General features: G+C 40.8%; 1 long non-coding RNA gene across 1 annotated transcript; it reads right to left on the reverse strand.

The window, feature by feature from the left end:
* Positions 1–16,074: 16,074 nt before the first annotated feature.
* LOC110898140 lies at positions 16,075–17,924 on the reverse strand. Its single transcript, XR_002569238.2, has 2 exons — positions 17,336–17,924; positions 16,075–16,597 (listed from the first exon to the last, which is right to left on the reverse strand). It is a non-coding gene; the product is annotated as an uncharacterized LOC110898140 (long non-coding RNA).
* Between the last annotated feature and the right edge of the window lie 4,431 nt (positions 17,925–22,355).

Consider the following 22,355-nt stretch of genomic DNA (forward strand, 5'->3'; position numbering starts at 1 on the left):
ACGAAGCTCCCAAGCTTCCAACCTCTTGCCTCTTGTATGGAATCCTTCCATCAAAATCCACCATATTGATTTCCTTGCCCTTTCCTTCAGCCATTTTGTCTCTTACTCCTTTCACCAAATGAGCAAGTTCTCCAGACTTAACGGCTTCTTCAATCCTTTTCTTAAGCTGGAAGCAATCATTGGTGTGGTGACCCTTTTCTTTGTGGAATTCACAGTATTGTGTGGAGTTCTCATTCTTTCTGCTTTTGGGGAGAGGCCTAGGAGGCCGAAAGTTTTGTTTGACTTCTTCTGTTGCGAGGATTTCCTGAGGAGTCTTGGTGAGGGGTGTGAAGCTCATGCCTTTTTCCCTGTTGTAAGGGTTCCAGTCTTCAGACCTTCGATGGTCTGAACCCTTTTGGCGTCTGTCATAAGAGTTGAAGTTTCCTCTCTTTCTAGCTGGGCTATTGCCTCGCCAGCTGGATCCTCTTTTCCTTTGTTCTTTAATGTCTACTGCCTCCTCTCCCCGGATGTGGGCTTCAGCCCTTTCGAGAGCTTCTTCCAAGGTCTTGGGCAGGGATTTGTTGAAATCTCTCGTGAGATATTTGGATGTGATGGCATTCATAAAGCCAACCACTCTCATTTTTTCGTCTGCCTCCACATAAGTTAGACCTTCTTTTTTGTACCTTTCTATGAACTCTTGAAGGCTTTCATCATCTCTTTGTTTGGTCTGAAAGATCACTGTTGCGTCTTTAACATACCACCTCTGTTGAGAGAAATTGGCTAGGAACCCTTTGCTTAGATCATCAAAGCTTCGAACGCTTCGGGCAGGTAATTCATTGAACCAGATTCTGGCTGATCCGACAAGGGTTTGCATGAACATCAAGCAACATTCAGCATTTGACCATTTCTCGATTCTTGCGGCACCGGTAAAGATCTGAAGATGGTCTTCAGGATCTTCAATCCCATCATATGTTCTGATGTGGGCCAGCATTTTGATCTTTGTCTGGAAGTCATAATCGGCTATCTGCTGTGAAAAGCATGAGAGGTTACTTGGTTTATAAGGTTTGGCCAAATCTTCTTCAACCCTTGTACCCACATTGTTGTTATTATTGTTGTTCCCTTAAGTGGCCAGCACTTGATTGATGAAGTATTGCCACGGGAAGCTGGCCATCATCTGGGGCATTAGGTTAAAGCCTTGAAGGCTTCCAGGTGCAACTGAGTAGTTGATTTCCAAGGGGGTACTCATAACGGCACTTCGTGCCAAAGGGAGCACAGATAAAGCCTGTTCCCATGAGGTTGTTGTTGAGGGCGGAATGCTTGTCACTGGGGACTGTAGGAGCTGATCAAGGGTCAGCTCTTGGCCCAAAGGAGCACCATTTGGGGTTGGTTGGGATGAGAAGAGAGGATATGCTGTAGGATTTGGCCTGGCGGATATATATGGGTTAGGGTTCGGAGGAGGATTACTGGGACCAGCCTCATCCCTGGATGCAAAAGGAGGGATGGGAGGTCCAGGAGATAGTGTTGGTTCTGACTCATCATAATCCAAACGAATCCTCACACCCTTGTCCCTTTCCCTACTCACGTACTGGTTGAGGAGAGACCTCAACTCAAGGAAGTTGTTAGCGACCCCTTTCAGGGGTAAGTTCAACACGTGAGGGGGTGCTAGAGACACCGACATTGGGAGAAGAGACCCCGGATCTGGATGGGGTTGGAGTGTTGAAAGTGAGAAACTCGGGAGTGCTCCCCGGAGTCGAGAAAGAAGTTGGTATAGCCACATGAGTCTGGCTAGTGCCTGGGGTAGAAGTGTTTAGAACCTGGTTCACTTCTCTAGGGGATCCACTCTCCGACATGGTGATTTTAAGGCAATGGAGCTACACTACTAGGTCTTTTTGAAGAAAAATAGTGGCGTAGCCCTACGGTGGGCGCCAACTTGTTGATGCAACAAATAATAGACCAAGGGTAGTAGCTGGGCTGCTTAGGCAAAAGGGTTGAAGGGTTCAACTTTGCCTAACGCAGGTCGTGGGGTCCCCCCACGTTTGCAAGACGTGGAGAGAGGTTCACTAGTTTATTCTTGTTGTTTGCTGATGATCCTTCTCTGAAGTATATTCAGATTTGAATGAATTAGCAAAAGGAATGTGTGTGTTGATTGTGAAAGAAAGTAACTTGCATGAAGCAAGTACTCGAAGTGAATGACCAGAGATCTTAGGAATCAGGGCTGGCCAGAGAATGTCCTCTTAGTAAATGAAGTGTTTCATTTATAGGAGAAGGCATCTCTCAAAGAGGAATGCATTTGACTAGTGACCATGCTTGCAGTGAGGGACTTACCCTTTCGGGGGTTGAAGCCTTTTGCCCCGCGGATAAAAGAGTGTGCTCTGTGGACCTGCATTACTTTTGCGGCTGGTGAGTTGGTGAAGCAACCCAGAGATGTGACTTCTTACTGTTTCCGAGTTGCTTTATTTCGACTCCCCAGGTTTTGAACCTTTGAACCGTTTCACCTTTTGGGCATCTATGTATTTAAGTCATTTATATTTGGCTTTAGGCTACCCCCGTCATCATAGGACATATCTCAATAAGTTCATACCCTTCAAGGTTATTATCCCTAACGCTTCAAAACTCCATGAAACGGCCAGAGTTCAACTAAAACTACAACATGAAGGTGTCTGAATGTGCATTTATAAAGTGATTATGTGAGATATAAGTATATAACAATCAGAATTATATATTCAAAGGGTGTAAAAGCTCATGTTTGAATGTGGTTTTGAAATTGGGAGTTGGATTGTTTCTTCAACAAAATTATTTAAAGAATCTGATACTAATAAAACATTCCTATTAATGCCACATGACATTCTAATACTATTAAAACATTCTTATTAATGTCAAATGACATTCTCTCCACTAATTTAGTAATAAATATGTTAGTATTGTTAATTATTATATTCATTTAATATTTTAGTAATAAATATGTTAATATTGTTAATTATTATATTAAGTTAATATCTAATATATACACCCCCTCCTTTAATATTTGAGTCCTATCAATGCCACATCACATTTGATGTATGGGTGAAAACACGTTGTATTTTGTATACTTTTGTGTCGGATTTAAGTATTTAAACGTGTTTATTGGTATTGATATATATGCTTATCACGCGTTGGCTTTTTCAAGATTAACGGGGTCTAAATGAGCAAAATTGAGCATCCAAGCTGGAAAATGGGTTTGACGGGTCAACACGGTACCTACAGCAGAAGTTCTGGAAACTTGACTCCCTCACGCAACGCAAGGGAGCACACTTGGTTTGGCGCGTAGCATGACAGGCATAAAGTCAAGAAAAGTCGAACTTGACTCCCTCGCCCACGCGAGGGAGCAGAGTGGTTCTGGCGCGTGGCGCGACAACGTATAGCGGTGAATTTTGGGTTTAAAACCTAGTTTGCATTGAAACTTTCCCCATTCCATTCCCAGTCGTCAGAGACGAACCAAAGGATGATTTTAGGCGGTTTTCTCATTATTCTTCCATCTTTCAAGTTGTTCCTTCATGTTCGATCAATTCTCTATGACAACTGAAGCTGTGATGACTTCCAAGCGTGGCTAAATGCTTGTGACTTCAACCCGGATGAAGGATTATCTCGTTTTGCACTAAAACGTTTTTTTTCAGATACTTTTTAACTGGTAAATCTTGACCACTTGTGTTGATTTTGTGAAACGTTTATCATATTTGAATTGTGTTGAAGCAACAAATAATAGACCAAACGTAGTAGCGAGGATGGTTAGGCAAAAGGGTTAAAGGGTTTAACCTTGCCTAACGCAGGTCGTGGGTCCCCCCACGTTTGCAAGACGTGGAAGGAGGTTCACTAGTTTATCTTTGTTGTTTGAAGATCCTTCTCTGAAGTGTGTTCAGAAAAGGATAAGGAAGCAAATAGAATATGTGTGAGTTGAATGTGAGTGAGAGTAACTTGCATGAAGCAAGTACACGATGTGAATGACCAGAGTTTAAGGAAACAAGTCTGATCCGGAATGTCCCAACTCAGTAAATGAAGTGTCAATTATATAGGAGAAGATATCTCCCAAAGAAGAGTGCTTTTGACTAGTGACCTCACTTGCAGTGAGGGGCTTACCCTTTTGGGGGTTGAAGCCTTTTGTCCCCCGGATAATAGCATGTGTTCTGCTGACCTGCATTGCTTTTACGGCTGGTGGGTTGGTGAAGCAATCCAGGGATGTGACTGGTTACTGTTCCTGTATTGCTTTTCCCCACCTCACAACTTTTTAACCTTTGAACCATTTAACCTTTAGGACGTGTGTGTACTTAAGTCATTTTATTTGATCTTGGGCTACCCCCGTCATCAGCCCCCCAAGTCAGAGGTTTTTGGGGAATGAGCTCAAAGACTTCTGACTTTTATACATCTATTTTATTGCCTGAAGGTTTTAAGGGTTCAATGCTTGAAAGGTTGTCGGCAGTTAATGTTTGAATTTTGAATAACTGACAACTGATTTGATTGACATATGGCAGTTCATAGGGTGGCGGTTTTTGCAGGAGTTACTGTTTTACCATTATTACCCCTACATTAGGTTATTATCTTTTTTATATTTGCATTTTCTCATTTACTTTCCTCATAACTCCATCAAGTTCCTCTCTGTGATTCCCTTCCTTTTTTCCAAGGTTAGTCTCGGTTTCCTTTGTATTTCCTTACATTCTTCGTATTTTCTTTGCAAAAATGGGTGCTCGTAAGGATTTAGCAAAATCCTTTTCCCGATTAACCCAAGAGGAAGTAGAATTATTTTGTATGGAATATGGTATTGATAAAATGTTTAAATCGACTGCTCCTGCTTGTGATGTTCCTGTTGAAAAACCGACCCCTGGTTCGATTGCTCTTTACTGTCGTCATTTTGAGTTTTCGAATCTTCGTTATCCCTTTTCTATCTTTGTTTTGAATCTGTTAGAATATTATCGAATTTCCTTTGGAAAAGTTCATCCGAAGGGCATGGCTAGGGTTTTGCATTTTGAGATTTTGTGTCGTGCCCTTGGATATGATCCTTCGTTGTTGCTTTTTCGCCGGTTTTTTCGTTTAGCCAAAAATGGTGATTGGTTCACTTTTGAAACGTCCAAGGTTGATTCTTGTCTCATTTCGTCTATGGTTACAACACTTGGGACATGGAAGGATCGTTTTTTCTGGGTTTCTGATTCTATTGTCCCATTCAAGATGGTGTGGAGGCACCCGGATGCCGTTCTCAATGAACCAGAGCACTCTGAATCTGAGTTGAATGATGCTTTTCTCCAAGTCATCCGGGAGTGCCCTTCGAGGGTTCGTCCCTTCCCTGAACATTTGCTTGTTCTATTAGGGGTTAGTAAAATCTGGGGAAATGCCGACCTGGATCCGGTTCTAATGAGAAATGGCACGGGTATGTGTTTTTTTGTTTTTTGCCCTCTTTGTATTTTTATTAACTTATGCCTTATGTGTTTTTGTTTTTTATTGTCTGCAGTCATGTCTGCCCTGGATTTCATTAAGAGTGACGACACCTTTGATGTTGTGTTTGGGGATGCTCCATCCGTTCCGGGTGAAAATGTTATTGTTAGAACTGCTGAGCAAAGGTTTGAGGGCTCTGGTTATGTTAGTGCTTCCAATGTCAAAGGGTTTTCTAAGCCTAGTGCTCCCGAGTCCTCCACCCGTCGATCTACCCGCCGTTTGTTGAAGGCTGCTCCTCAATCCACTTCCACTGAGCCAGTGGAGTTGAGTGATGACGTTGAAGTTTCTGAAGATCAAGGTGTTGAAGCTGGTGGTGAAGGGAAGAAAATTGTTATTCATGGTAAGAAGCCTTTTGCCCAGAAGGTTATTGCTACCCCTGCTCAGGGTTCTTCAAGTAGGGATGTTGAAGGGTTGGATCCGGATGAAGTTTATGTGCCTGATTGGTCTGTGAAGAATGATGACAGCTTTAAGGATGCTGCTGTTTGTGAAGATGCTCTAAGTCACATTGCTCCCCCTTCAGTCCACAACACCATTGCTGAGATGGATGATGACTTGATGTTATCTCGCATGATTTTGAGCACCTGCAACCTTGCTGCTATGCTTCCTTAAGGGGTTGCTCGTTTTCGTAAGAGGATGCAAGAATACGAAGATTTTTCTAAGAAGAAGGAAAAAATGAAGTCTTCAATGTCAGCAATGAAGAAGGAGATAGCAGGGTTTGTTGAGAAAGAAGCAGCGTGGGACAAGAAGGTTAGTGATCTGACTAGGATGCATGAAATTGAGATGAGTGATTTGAAGAAGAGCTTTGAGGCTGATCGGTTGAAGCTTAAGGCTGATAGGGAAGCCTTATTTGTTCAGCAACGGGTTTTTGATGAGGAAAAGGAGGGGTTGAAGGCTTCGGTTGCTCGATCCACCCTTAATAATCAATGGTTAATTGAGCAAGGTTTTCATCAGGTTGTTACTTACCTTCTTCATTCCAAGGAGTTTAATTCTGCCCTTGGTGAAGTTTATACTAAGTTGCTCAACCTGGGGAAACACCAAGGCCTCATTGCTGGTTATAAGCTTCATGAATCCAACCAACCTTTGGAGAAGTCTCCCTTGTTCTGTCCCGAGGCTTCCGATGTTTTCAAAGGCTCCGTTGAGCAGATGGAGAAGCTGACCTACCCTTACATTCATCAAGTTTCTGCTTGTTTTGGTAAGCCTCTTGCTGTGTAGCAGGACTTGAAGCCGGAAGGCCTTAATGAAAAGGTCTGTGCTGAGATATTGGGTTCCCTTTCAAAGAAAAGGTCCTACTCGGGTGATAGTGATGACACCTTTTCAGCAGAACAAGGTATTCCAAAGGATGCGAGCTTGGAGGCTTCAGCGGTAGGCGGTGATGGTGATGCAAAGACTAAGAAGTCTAAAAAAGCGAAGAAGGTGAGAGGTGAAGGTTCCGAGGTTTCTAAGTCCTCTGCAGATGTTTGATTCGTAGCTTTCTTAGCATCAAAAACAATTTGTGGTTTGTAATGTTAACTTGAACAATATTAGGTTTCCAGGAACCCTTAAGGTTCCTGTTGGTTGTGTGTTAGGCCTGTATGGCCGTTTGAACAATAGCTAAACTTGCAAGTTACTAGCACTTGCCTTAATTCTTGTTTGAAAGTCTTTCAGGGCTTTCTTTGCTATGGTATGATGTTTAACTATTTTATTTGTGTTATGTTTTATACTTATGCCTGTTTTGTTGAGGCAGTTTGGTTGGCTTTAACCCTTCAAGCCTTTTGGCTACTCGTAGGTGGGTTGAAGCCTTCGGAGTTTCGAGCTGTCACGTAGGTGGTTTGAAGCCTTGACGACTCTTTATGACTTGATTTGGTTTGTTTTTTTTGTCAGAAAATTTTTCTTTTTGCTTGTATTTTTCCTTAGATAATTTTCATCTTCTTGTAACTTTGTATTTGTCGAGTTTGTGTTGCCTTTATGTTTTTTACACCTTAAAGGGTTCAGTGCTGCAGACACTTAGCCTTGGTGTTTTTTTAACAAGAAGACATAGCACCTATCCTTTTTATTATTTCTTTGTGATTTATTTGACTTCGTAAGCCTGTTTGTTGGTTATATTTCTAAGGCTTAAGGAACATTTGGTGTAGGTTATTCAGACCTGTCTATGAGACAATTTTGCTTTGGCTTAATAAGTCTCATGGAGTTGTATTGATTTAAGAACTCACCCCTTATATAGGTTCATTCAACCCTTGAACCTATTGAGCGATGTGGCCTAGGAGCTCATCCCCTTTCATGGCCCCTTCCATGGAGTTTTTTGCTAGGTTCTCAACCTGATTTTAGGATAGAAAGACAAGTTTGATAAAACAACTTCATTCATTCAAGCAATACTTGCTTTTTACAAAAGGTATTCATAGTGTTGTTCGAAATACATTGTGATACAAACCAAACTTTCCTGTCTAAACATGGAACCTTTTCAGGGTTTTGCCATTCCAATGCCTTGGAAGCCTTTTGCCTTCTGAATCTGGTAGCTTGTAGGATCCACCCTTGTGTGCTTCAAGGATGGTATATGGACCTTCCCATTTTGGGCCAAGCTTTCCTTGATTTTCTTTTTTGCTAGCTTCATTGTTTCTGAGGACCAGGTCCCCTGGCTTGAAACGTTCGTTCTTGACTTTCTTGTTGTAATAGGCTTCCATTTGTTGCTTGTATTTGGCTTCTTGAATTGTGGCTGGATCTCGGGCTTCCTCTAGGAGTTGTAAATTCAACATGGTCTCTTTTTGGTTTGTTTCGGGATCCATGTTGACAATTCGTTGGGTTACAACTCCTATTTCAGCAGGGATTATAGCCTCGGATCCAAATACCAAGCTATAAGGTGTTTTCTTGTGGCTTATTTTTTCGGTTGTTCTAATTGCCCATAGAACACTAGGCAATTCTTCAAGCCAGTTGCTTTCGTATCTTCCCAATCTTGTCTTGATACCTTCCACTATGCTTCGATTTGCCCTTTCAACCTGGCCATTTGATTGCGGGTAAGCCACTAAGCTGAAGATCTGATTGATCCTGTACTCTTTACACCAGACGCTGAAAGGCTTCTCAGCAAATTGCTTCCCGTTGTCGGTGACAATCACTTCTGGCAATCCATAACGGCAAATAATGCTTTCCCAAACGAAGTCAATAACCTGTTTGTTCGTGATCTTTGCGAGTGGTTTAACCTCTGGCCATTTTGTGAAATAATCTATTGCCACTAGCAAGAATTTTACTCCTCCTTTGCTTGGAGGAAATGGTCCAACAATGTCCATTCCCCATTTATGGAATGGCCATGCCGAGGTTATTGGTACAAGATCATGCTTGGGATTTTTTGGGATTGGTGCATGAATCTGGCAAGCATCACATTTTTTCAATTGTTCAGTGGTGTCACGATGCATTGAGGGCCAGAAATATCCAAGGTTCATGAGTTTTGCAACCACCGATCTAGCTCCAAAATGAGCTCCACATATGCCTTCGTGAATTTCTTTGATCAAATACTTACTTTGCTCAGGACCAACACATCTTAGCAAGGGGGCAAGGTAACCCTTTTTGTAAAGGGTTTCTCCTTGCAGTACATATTGCCTTGCTTTAATTTTAACCCTTTCAGCTTCTACTTGATCATTGGGTAGTTCAACATTTTTAAGGAACTTTTTGATGGGAGTCATCCAGTTTGGATCTTCCTCGTTGATTACGTCTTGAACTTCCAATTCATCAATCGATGGAGCCTTCAGCACTTCTACCAACACCTTCTTAGTGAGATGGGCAAAGGTGAGGGATGCTAGCTTACTTAAGGCATCAGCCTTTTTGTTTTGGGATCTGGGAATTTGTTTGATGCAGCATGTTTGGAAGGTATTCATCAACTCCTTGGATTTTTCCTTATATCTTCTCATGTTGGGTTCTTTGGCAACATAGCTATCGTTTACTTGGCTTGAGACTAGCAATGAATCTGTGAACACTTCAAGCTTTTGGACTTTCATCTCTTTGGCCAGCCTTAAACCGGCGATCAGTGCCTCGTATTCAACCTCGTTATTGGTGGTCTGAAAATCAAAACGAAGAGCATATGTGAATTCCAACCCTTCTAGGTTGATCAAAATTAGCCCAGCCCCTGACCCTTCAATGCTTGAAGCTCCGTCGGTATAAAGCTTCCAGCCTTCAGGGTTGGAGGGTTCGGTGGTGGTAGTGTTTACTTCATTGATTATTTGGTTCGGGACTTCCACGATGAAGTCGGCCAAGACTTGGGCTTTGATAGCTTTTCGTGGGACGTAGGTGATGTTGTGTTCACCTAGTTCCACTGCCCATTTTGCCAATCTTCCTGAGTTCTCTGGCTTTTCAAGCACATTCTTAATAGGTTGGTCAGTGACCACTTGTATAGGATGTGCTTGGAAATACCTCCGAAGCCTTCTAGCTGTTTGAACTAGGGCTAGGGCAAGCTTTTCAAGGGGAGAATATTTGGTCTCAGCCAATTTTAAATTTTTGCTGAAGAAATAAACAGGTACCTAAGCCGTGTTTCGTTCGATGGTGAGGACTGCACTTATAGCCTCTTCAGCAATTGATAGATAGACTGAAATTAATTCTCCCGTTTCTGGAGAAGCAATGTTCCGTCCAATGTCTGGCAAGGAAGCAAGATGTTGTTTCATCTGCTTGAAGGCTTCCTCAGCCTCATCAGTCCACTTGAAATCCTTCTTATCAGAACAATTTTTGAGTGTTTTGTAGAAGGGTAGGGACCTTTCAGCCCGCTTGGAGGTGAAACGCTTCAAGGCTGCAAGTTTCCCGTTTAAGCTTTCCACCTCCTTTTTGGTTTTTGGTGATTTGGTTTCGAGGACAGCTTTTACTTTGTTTGGGTTGGCCTTGATGCTTTGTTTTCCGACAATGTGACCTAGGAATTTTCCTTCTTCGAATCCAAATGAGCATTTTTCAGGGTTAAGTTTCATGTTAACCTTTCTGAGATTCTTGAAAGTTTCTTGGATGTCGTCAAGCATTTGATACTCCGTCTTGCTTTTGATTACCAAGTCATCGACGTAAGCTTCCATGTTTTTACCAATTTGGCTTGCAAAAGCTTTGTCTACCAGACGTTGGTAGGTTGCTCCAGCGTTCTTGAGTCCAAAGGGCATCTTCTTGTAGCAGAAGATTCCTTTATCAGTGTGGAACGCCGTCTTCTCTTCGTCTTCTTCTTTCATGAGTATTTGATGATACCCTTTGTAAGCATCAAGAAAGCATTTGAAGGGTAACCGGTGAGCAAGTCAACCTTGAGATCGATTTCCGGTAGTGGATAGAGTCCTTAGGACAAGCCTTGTTGAGATCCTTGAAGTCTATGCACATCCTCCAAGAGTTGTCTGGCTTCTTGACCATAACCGGGTTTGCAACCCATGATTGGTACTTGACTTCTCGGAGAATGTCGGATGATACGAGCTTTTCAACCTCCTGGCAAGCAGCGAGGCTTCTTTCGGGTGCTAAGCTTCTTTTCTTTTGGACCACGGGCTTAACATCGGGTGGTATTCTTAACTCATGCTCAGCAATGTTTCGGGGGATCCCTGTCATGTCTTCTGGACACCAAGAGAAGACATCGCTGTAATGTGTCAACAACTTTTCCAGATAAGAGAGAGTTTATTGTGAAAGGCCTGGATTGACCCTTATTCTTTGTTCAGGGTACTTAGGATTTATGATTAGCCTTTGCTTGTCTTCTTCACTTCTGGAACTTTCACCTTCAACCAGGTAGGCCTTTTGAGAGGGTTGAAGGGTTGCTATCCCTCTCTCAGTTGGAAATTTTACTGTGCCATGTCCAACAGACACAGCCATGTAAAAGGCACACTGTCCTGGTCTTCCTATGATCACATCATAGTTTGAAGGTATGTTGATAACCACAAAGGTGAGTGGCTGGATTCTTTCCTTCTGACCTTCGTTAAAACGAACATTTAGTGTCAGCTGCCCTAAAGGCTTGAGGGGGATATCAGCAATACCTTTTATGGAGGTTCCAGAGGGTTGAAGCCTTGAACGTTCTTTATTACTTAAGCGGTTGAAGAACTTCTCGAACATGATTTCAGTGGCCGGCCCAGTGTCTATGTATGCCCTATATGTTTTCAACGTTCCCACAGTAACTTCTACAACAAGAAGGCTTGAAAGAGGGTCTTTTTCTGTTGGGGGAAAGCAAACACACTGAAGCTCCCAAGCTTCCAACCGTTGTCTTTTATGAGGAACCCTTTCATCAGAGTCCACCATATTGACTTCCTTACCCTTTCCTTCAGCCATTTTATCCCGAACCCCTTTTACCAAGTGAGCGAGTTCCACGGACTTGACAGCCTCTTCAATTATTTTCTTGAGTTGGAAGCAATCATTGGTGTGGTGACCCTTTTCTTCATGGAACTCACAATACTGTGTGGAGTTCTCATTTTTCCTGCTTTTGGGGAGAGGCCTAGGAGGCCTAAAGTTCTGCTTGACTTCTTCTATTGCAAGGATTTCTTGAGGAGTCTTTGTGAGGGGTGTGAAGCTTATGCCTTTCTCCCTGGCTGGAGGGTTCCGACCTTCAGACCTTCGATGGTCTGAACCCTTCTGTCGTCTGTCATAGGAGTTATAGTTCCCTCTTTTTCTGACTGGGCTATTGCTTCGCCAACTAGACCCTCTTTTCCTTTGTTCTTTAATATCAACTGCCTCCTCTCCCCGAATATGGGCTTCTGCCCTTTTGAGGGCTTCTTCCAAGGTCTTGGGCAGGGATTTGTTGAAATCTCTTGTGAGATATTTTGAGGTGATAACGTTCATGAAACCGGCTATCCTCATTTTTTCATCTGCCCCTACATAGGTCAGACCTTCCTTCTTGTATCGCTCGATAAACTCGCGAAGACTTTTGTTGTCACGTTGTTTTATTTGAAAAATCACAGTCGCGTCTTTGACATATCGTCTTTGTTGGGAGAAGTTGGCCAGAAAACCCTTGCTAAGATCATCGAAGCTTCGAATGCTTCGAGCAGGTAAATCGTTGAACCAGATCCTGGCAGATCCGATAAGGGTTTGCATGAACATTAGACAACATTCAGCATTTGACCACTTCTCAATCCTTGCTGCACCGGTGAAGATTTGAAGATGGTCCTCTGGGTCCTCAGACCCATCATACGTTCTGATATGGGGCGGCATCTTGATCTTTGTTTGAAAATCATAATCGGCTATTTGCTGTGAAAAGCATGAGAGGTTACTTGGCTTATAGGGTTTGGCCAAGTCTTCTTCGACCCTTGTACCCACATCGTTATTACCATTATTGTTCCCCTGAGTGGCTAGCACTTGATTGATGAAGTGTTGCCACGGGAAGCTGGCCATCATCTGGGTCATCATCTGGGACATAGGGTTGAAGCCTTGAAGGCTTCCAGGTATAACTGGGCAGCTAACTCCAAGGGGGGTGCTCATAACTGCACTTCGTGCCAATGGAAGCACGGACAGGGCTTGTTCCCATGAGGTTGTTGTAGAAGCTGGAAAGCTTGTTACTGGGGACTGTAGGAGCTGATCTAGGGTCAGCTCGTGGCCCAGAGGAGCACTACTCATAATTGGCTGAGATGAAAAGAGAGGATGTGTTGTGGGGTTTGCCATTGTAGACAAATATGGAACAGGATTTCGTGGATTACCGGGGCCAGCCTCATTCCTGGTTGTAAAAGGTGGAATGGGAGGTCCGGGAGACAGCGTTGGTTCAGGCTCATTATAGTCTAGACGAATCCTCACTCCCTTATCATTCTCTTTGTTCACATACTGGTTGAGGAGAGACCTCAACTCAAGGAAATTGTTGGCAACCCCCTCTGGGGTAAGCTCAATACGCGTTGGAGTGTCAGTGACTCCAACATTAGGGGGAGGAACTCTGGATCTGGAAGGAGAAAGAGGTTAGTATAACCACATGACGTAGCCCCACGGTGGGCGCCAACTTGTTGAAGCAACAAATAATAGACCAAACGTAGTAGCGAGGATGGTTAGGCAAAAGGGTTAAAGGGTTTAACCTTGCCTAACGCAGGTCGTGGGGTCCCCCCACGTTTGCAAGACGTGGAAGGAGGTTCACTAGTTTATTTTTGTTGTTTGAAGATCCTACTCTGAAGTGTGTTCAGAAAAGGATGAGGATGCAAATAGAATATGTGTGAGTTGAATGTGAGTGAGAGTAACTTGCATGAAGCAAGTACACGATGTGAATGACCAGAGTTTAAGGAAATAAGTCTGGTCCGGAATGTCCAAACTCAGTAAATGAAATGTCAATTATATAGGAGAAGATATCTCCGAAAGAAGAGTGCTTTTGACTAGTGACCTCACTTGCAGTGAGGGGCTTACCCTTTCGGGGTTGAAGCCTTTTATCCCCCGGATAATAGCATGTGTTCTGCTGACCTGCATTGCTTTAACGGCTGGTGGGTTGGTGAAGCAATCCAGGCATGTGACTTGTTACTGTTCCCGTATTGCTTTTCCCTACCTCACAGCTTTTTTACCTTTGAACCATTTAACCTTTCGGACGTGTGTGTACTTAAGTCATTTTATTTGATCTTGGGCTACCCCCGTCATCAAATTGTTTGTTGTTTATCAAGCGTATTGGCAATTTCCTTGCATTGCTAGTGGGTTGGTAAATTAGTGGGTAATTGGTATAATAAAACGGGTAATTAGGTTGTATGGCGAGTCTTAAAAACTATCCTGATAATTAATCAAAATCATTAACACCAAGGCCATGTCTATGTGGTGTTATGAATCTTTAAACGGGTTTTTTGTGTTAAAACGAGTAATCGGGATTCCGGTTGAGGGTTACCTTTTTCTCATCTTGATAACAACTTTATTAATTAGTTTTTGTGTTTTTGAAATCAAATAATCAAACTCCCAAATTAGATAATTTTAGTTTTTAGTTAAAGTCTTCTACACTAGCCACAAATTCCCTGTGGATACGATACCCTACTTACGTTATCTACTTAGTTTGATTAGGTTTTTGCATGACCATTACGACAGTCATCAACATTCTATCCACTAATTTAGTAAAAATATTGTCAATATTACTAATTATTATTTTAATTTAATATCTAATATACGCACCCTCTCCTTTAATTAATTAATTAATAATAATTTTTGATAGACATAAATTTATTATAAATATCTAAATTTGAATCTAAATCTAAATTTACATTTATCTTTAGTGTGAATGAATATTGCAACATAATTGAATTATAAACCCCAAAAACATAATTAGTTAATAATATTACTAAATATCATATTAACAGACGTAAATTTATTATAACACCTAAATCTAAATTTTGCATTTATGTTTACTAGAAATATTGAAACATAATCGAATGAATTATAAATCCATAAAATTTATCACCAATAAAGAAACATGTATCAATACACGACTTAACAGCGATATTTGGATTTATAATTTTATATTTTAATTGATTTTTAAGTAAATAATAAAATCCATTTTAATTTTAATTATTTAAGTCAGCCATCTATTTTAGGTATTGTTTTATGTTGATTAACCTAACACATTAACACATTGTAGATAAATTTATAAAGGATTAACAACATGCAATGAAACTAATAAAGAATGTAAATTGCATGAGTTAATGATAGAAATTATGTAATTCTATAATGTTTACAAAAAAATTTGCTTACCTCAATTATTTTTCATACATACAACAATATAATATAAATGTACAATTACACAAATCTCTAAATACTTCTTTTTACACGACATTTGTTGTTTTGTTCGTAATTTAATAAAAATTAAATTTTGTTTATTACAATCTATTCTAAAAAATGATTTTAAAAAATGCCATGTGTCTAACCATTTTTTTCTTACCAAAATTTTCTAATTTTCTATATACAAATTAATATTTTTAAACAAATATAATAATCAGTATCCAGTTATTTGAAATAGACATGTGCCTCCTAAGTCAAATATATTTAATATAAATAGTTTATATTTTTAATATAAAAATCAATGCTTAACAATATCCTATCCATAATTGTATATATTGTAAAACACCTATTACGTACCATATTACATAGCTACTCAAAATTCGAGTTAATACTACATATGCTAAGTTTTATTGATTAAAACATAAATGTTTATAAACTAGATTATGATATGACACTTAATTATTATGGATTAGTTTCAAGAGTGAACACTAATGTAGCTTGCGAACTTATTGAACTAATCCTTGCCATACACGTGTGTAGATCAATGATCAGGATTTGATGTTGAAATACACTAGTGTATTTTACAATTTGATGATGAGATCCTGACCATACACGTGTGTAGATCAATGGCCAGGATCTGTTCACTCAGTTCGCAAATACAGTAGAGTTCACTCTAGAACCCTACACTAATTATTATTTGCCTAAGTAGTATATATATATATATATATATGATAAGGATCATGTGAGAAATAGTAGGCTATTTGAGAAACTTGAGAAGCATTCTGGACCACACATTTTCCTTAAGCAAAAAAATACAAAAAAATGTAAAAAAATGCAAATTTATTTATTTTTTTTTTGGAAAAATCGCAGGTTTTTCTTTAAGAATTTAATTTTTTTATTTTTTTAGGATTTATACACATGTGGATATTGTTAATCATTTTAACTATACATATATGTATATTGTCAATTATACATATATGTATATGTATATACATGTTAATGTTTTGCTACAAGGTACAACCTTTAACACTAACCACGTTTATTTTCTTAGTTAACTTCCTTCACATGCAATGCATGTGACGGTATAAATGACATTTCAGTTATCATTTTAATACTTTCTTTATATCAACAGAATGCTGTCATCTTCATGACTTCAGCCCTGCTTAACACCCTCACTTTCCGGCAGACACCGCCACCGACCAACGATAACAATGCGATGATATTCATCGGTGGCGTGAAGATCACACTTCCATTATCTTTATCCCAGTGAAGCATACCTCAATCTTCCTTTCTTGAGATCAACCATATGGTCCGTATGCATGAATTTAGTTTCGACCAGCAAATCTGACTCATATCCTTGACCACCCTGCAGGGGCGGACGCACCTTGTATCAAGGGGTAGCCTCCGCTACCGCTTGGTCGGAAAATTTTTGACGTTTTTAGTGTAAATTTTGGAAAAATTTGACGTTTTTTCGATTTCGTTACCGCCTATTTATAAAACGTTCCCGCTTGGTCGGAATCCTAGATCCGCCACTACCACCCTGCAAATTTTACAAAAATATCATAAAATGCAAACTAGATGACTACACTATAAAAGCGGAATCTAGAATGAAACAAAAAGCAAGCATTTTACTTCTAAATAGCCAAAGTTGTTTCAAGATATGTCTACTATATTAATTTATATCTATACTAAGGGTGAAGGGAGTGGGTGCGGCAAACGAGCGGTGAAAGGGTTTGCCGATCGGTGTACACCACCACCAACCAATGTTGCCGCACGGTTTCATTCCCAATCGGTGTTTCATTGCCGAAGCGGTGAAATGAGGGAAGGAGAGAGTGTGTGTGGGGGAGTGGGGTCCATGCCATTTTTAACCAATCACACCTTTTTCCTTTTTTTTTATAAAAAGTTTACCACTTTACCAAGTGTCTAACCATTGCCAACACTTTTCAGCAAAGTTTAAACTTTTTCTCCTCTCTGACGTTGCACTCTCTGATTGGTCCATTTTAAAGTTTACCACTTTCACTTGTTTAACCACTCCCTTCACCCTAATGCCCTGTAATAACTCAGATTAATCTAATTTTTCCAGTAGTACCTGTGTATACATATTGAACTAGTAGCCATAATGTACTATACCAATGACAATGGAAAAAAATATAAAAAATTACATCAAAATAGGAATGCTAGAATGTAGGCATATGAACAGGATGATATCACCAAATACAAAAAGATAAATTACCAAAAAATAAACCAAATCTTAAACAAGAATAAGGAATGACAATACCAATATGAAGTTTCATATACTCAGCATCAACGGAGCCTCTCCAGCTTCCATAAATGCAGAAGAAATTCAAAACCCAAATACTTGAATCGACTTTTCGGCCATTCGTCACTTTCAAAATTCACTTTCCGGCAGTCACCGCCCCTAGGAATGGTTCCAGACCTTCTGAAACTACTTTCCGGCCATTCGTCTCCGGTGGATCTAAGTGTCTCTCTGTAAATGGTTCCCGAACTCCTAAGACCACCGCCCCCTGTAAATGGTTCGCGACCACCTGAAACCACCGCCACCACAGATCTGTGGAGAAGAAAGGTAACGGTGATGGACTGATGGTTGTTGTGGAGTTAAAACGAATGGTGGTGGTGGTGGTGGATTTTGAATTAGTCCACAGAAAAGAAGAAAAGGCGACGAGTTGAAAGTGATAGCAGGGGTGATGGTGTTAGGCTGCGGGAACGACGCCGGAGAAGATGGCGGTGGGATGGGTTACTTGCAGGTGGTTCTTCACAGATAGAGCTTTTATAATTTAATGATAAGAATTTTGAAAACCAATGGGAATTGACTTAAATGCATGCGAGGACATTTAAGTGACCTTTTTGACTAGGTTAGTGCTAAAGGTTGAACCATGTATTAAAACCTGAACTGGTTTTTATCAATTTCATAGTGAGAGATATAAGGGTGTAAGGAGTGGTTAAACACTTGAGAGTGGCAAACTAAAAAATCAACCAATCAGAGTGCGCCATGTCAATCAGTGAAAAGTGTTTAAACTTTGGTAAAAAGTGTTGCCAATGGTTTAACCATTTGGTAAAGTGGTAAACTTAAAAAAAAAAAAAAGATGTGATTGGTTGAGATTGGAATGGACCCCACCCCACACTACCCCCTCTCTCTTTCCTTCCTCCTTCACCGCGTCGGCAAACAATCACCGAAATGGTGAAACTTTGATCGGTAAACATCTTTGGCATTGGTTTGCCACTTGTAACCAAATCGGGGAAGTGGGTTTGCCGCTCCCCACTCCCTACACCCTAAAGTGCAGTCTGAGGCAAACATAAAGGTTGTTTTATGCAATTTTGTCTTATTATATATTTATTTTCTATTATACAATCCATGTAATACATGTGTTTATAACCTAGTTAATAAATAAATTGACCTCGAATTCATAAAACATAAACCTTAACACAAATCTCCTTAAAGGTGCACAATTCAAAACCTATTTCTTTCACCCAAATGATAAAAAAAGACTTATTTTATGCCATTTTAAAGAACCCATTTCGTAAACGCAATTCGGTCCGCAAAGTCGAATAACGACTATGGAACGACGATTTTGTAGTCTCCGGCGGTTTTCTAATCTCAGAAAACCTTGAAAGGAATGACTATTATTAAATTAACTAGTGAGAATGCCCGCGCGTTGCGGCGGGGTGTTTGTTATGACAAAAAAAATAACACATCAATTGACCATTTAAGAGAGAGCTGGTGCCCAAGTTAATATGAATAAGCCAGCTTCTTTGAATGATCCTCTCTGGTATCGCTTTCTTTGGCACGTCAGACTTGGGGTTATGAAGACTGCCCGAGAGACTCCTTTTGTAACTTGTCACATTCTTCTTGGCATATGTTGATTATGTCGAGATCAACACCATTTTTCTTGAGAAAGGATAAGAATGAGTTTAAGAGTGCGGGGAGTGAGGGCGTTGGTTGTTGGAAAAATAGGTGGAAATAGCATTTTTCACAAATATAGGAAAATATTTTTTTTCCTATTTTGGACTAGAAATAAATATAATAAAATGAGCGGGTTTTATATATTTATTTGTGGGTTTGTGTTCTATGTTGGAAGAGCTTCGCAACGAACAAAACCACGTCCAAAACGGAGCTAAGATGAATGAGATATCGATGCTCAAAGTTGGGTGTTTGAAACATTGAATGCTAAAACAAAAGGGAAAGTAGCACCTTGTCCCACATCGGAGGAGAGATAGAACTTAAATGGGTATTTAAGTGGGAACTCTCCTTCCTTATTGTTTCATGGAAGCACACACTAAGTGTCCTCGCGAAGGGTGCGGAGCACCCTACCCTCAGTTACATTCGCACATGCTCGCTCGCGCGCGCGTGCGTGGCATGGGCAATGAGGCGCAATGTGGCACTTTGCACTTCGCACGCTCGCATCGCCGCGAGCCGCTTGAGAGCCGCCTTTGTATTTTTGATTACGTGCACGTGGTGAATCACAGAGGCTGCAAGGACCAAGTGGTGAAGTAGCGTGAAGGTTCGAGGCGCGCGGTTACGCATGGTGCATGGGTCCTGATGTGTCGTGCGTGGTGCACCAGAGTGAGCCAATACGGCGCGACTGTGTGGCGTGCTCGTATAGGCTCACAGGTGCCGTGGCGCACACGCGCATGGACCTGAATCAGTGTGGCGCACGCGCGCATGGCAGTGAGCCAAACGGACGCAGCGCGCATGGGCGTGCTAACATGCGCGCACACCAGTGTGTCTTGAGCGCGCGCAGAAGCTTCCATCATTGAATGACAGTGCAGTTACAGTTCAGTTTCGAAACTGACGAGTTAACGGTCTTTGACTGAGAATTAAATGACGTATTAAATTGCATTGAAGACGTTTAATGCAGTTTAAACCTCTCCTTTAATTCTTTTGACTGTTTCGATTCACCACTGCAGAATAACACCAGAAACAATAGCTTTATGCAAACAGTCTTCTTCACACTTCTGATCATCTTCTTCCTGCAAAGTTCAAGGTAGCCTTTGGGTTTTAGGCCATCTCCGGCAGTACGCTGCTCCGGCTGTTGTACCCTGGGAAACAAAACGAGTACTCCTGGGAGACTCGGAATTTGTTTTAAGGGAAGCGTGTTGAACACGTACCTCAGTCAATTCTGTTTCTACTCCTTCTTGTATTTTGGTTTATTTCAGTTGTAATTGTTACTGTCGTTTGTTTTCTTTAATTCTGTATTGTAACCGTATAATAAAATTTGTTTATGTTATTTATTTACGCGAACGGTTCCTACAATCTTAAAACAAATTTTTAAAACCGTTCATGTAATCAAAACCATTCTGTTTTGTGACTCAAACTAGTTTTGATTCACAAAACAGTTTGTGTTTTAAAAACATATTTTTTTTGTTGTTTTGTTCTTTAAAGGAGCGACTTTGGTTGAAAACAATTTGGTTACTTCAGAATTGTCCTAAAAATTTGCTAAAAATTTTCTGACTTGGTCTTCAAAGTTGGACTTAGAAGCCAATCAGTAAGTTATAATTATTAAAAATTTCTGTTTTTTGGTCTTCAAAGTTGGACTTAGAAGCCGAAACAATAATTTTGTGGTAAAATTAAAATTTACTAGTTTACTTCTGGTTTTTGCGTAAATCAGATTTTTTGTCTAAAACTTTAAATTTTAATTTTTTTCAGAATGTTGACCGATAATGTCAACGTTAACAACACGAATGTTGTGACGGGAACCCCCCTGAACGCCACCACTGTGGGAGCGTCCACAGTGGCTAATCACGCTGAACGACCCGAGAAGTTGTCGGGTCTACACTTTAAAAGGTGGCAACAGAAGATGTTCTTCTACCTGACCACCATGAACCTTGCGAGGTTCTTAACTGAAACCGCTCCCCAACCTGCGGAAGGGGAGACCAACGATCAGGCTCTGAGCGCGGTAGAGGCTTGGAAGCACTCAGATTTCATTTGTCGAGGCTATGTGTTAAACGAGCTTTCGGATGCATTGTATAATGTGTACTACAATGTCAAGACTTCCAAAGATTTATGGGATGCCTTGGACAAGAAGTACAAAACGGAGGTTGCTGGCACAAAGAAATTTGTGGTAGCCCGTTTCTTGGATTTCAAAATGGTTGATTCTAAAACAGTTATGAATCAAGTCCAAGAATTGCAAATTATACTACATGACATCCTTGCGGAAGGCATGACACTTAGCGAGACATTCCAAGTGGCAGCGATGATTGAGACGTTACCTCCTGGTTGGGTGGATTTTAAGAATTATCTTAAACACAAACGAAAGGAGATGACTATAGAGGACCTTATTGTTCTTCTTCGGATTGAAGAGGACAATAGAATTGCCCTAAAAGGCAGCCATGCGCAAACTTCTTCTAGCGCAAATTTGGTTGAGCATGGCAATTCTCTAAGGGCGCGAAGGGTAAGGGGAAAAAGGACAAGGAGAAAGCAAAGGCTAGCAAACTTGGACCGAAGAAAGGGGTTGTGAAAAAGAAACCTCAAACGTTCCAAGGGACTTGTTACAACTGTGACGAGCCGGGGCATCGGGCTAACCAATGCAAGAAACCAAAGCGTGAGCGTGCGCACATGGTGGATGAAGACGGAATGCCTTTGGTGGCAATGATTTCCGACAAAACCGCAATGTTGGATGAGGTCAATGCAGTGACCAACACTCCAAAAGGATGGTGGGTTGATACGGGCGCGACCCGTCATGTGTGCCCAGACAGGAGCCTCTTTACCACCTTCAAAGAGCTTGCGGGAGATGAGAAGCTGTACATGGGAAATGCAGCCACCGCGGACATCAAGGGTGAAGGAACGGTGATTTTGAAGTGGACTTCAGGGAAGGAGCTCACTTTAAGCAACGTGTTATATGTCCCAGACTTGCGCAAGAGCCTAGTCTCAGGTTGGTTGCTTAATAAGTTTGGATTTTGTTTAGTTTTTGAGAGCGATCAATTTGTACTAACTAAACGAGGAATGTATGTAGGCAAGGGCTATGCCCAAAATGGTATGTTTAAATTAAATGTAATGGCAGTCAATAAGAACATGAATAAAATTGCTACTACTTCTACTTATATGCTTGAGTTTTCTGATTCGAATAAATGGCATGGTAGATTAGGTCACGTAAATTTTAATTCAATACGCCGTTTAATCAATTTAAATTGTATACCCACATTCCATATTGATTCACACTATAAATGTGAAACATGCGTTGAATCCAAACTTACAAGATCATCATCGAAATCGGTTGAACGAATAACCGAAACCCTTGATTTAATTCCCACCGATATTTGTGATTTAAAAGCGGTACCCA

This window comes from Helianthus annuus, chromosome 13, assembly GCF_002127325.2.
Source record: "Helianthus annuus cultivar XRQ/B chromosome 13, HanXRQr2.0-SUNRISE, whole genome shotgun sequence".
Taxonomy (NCBI): Eukaryota; Viridiplantae; Streptophyta; class Magnoliopsida; order Asterales; family Asteraceae; genus Helianthus; species Helianthus annuus.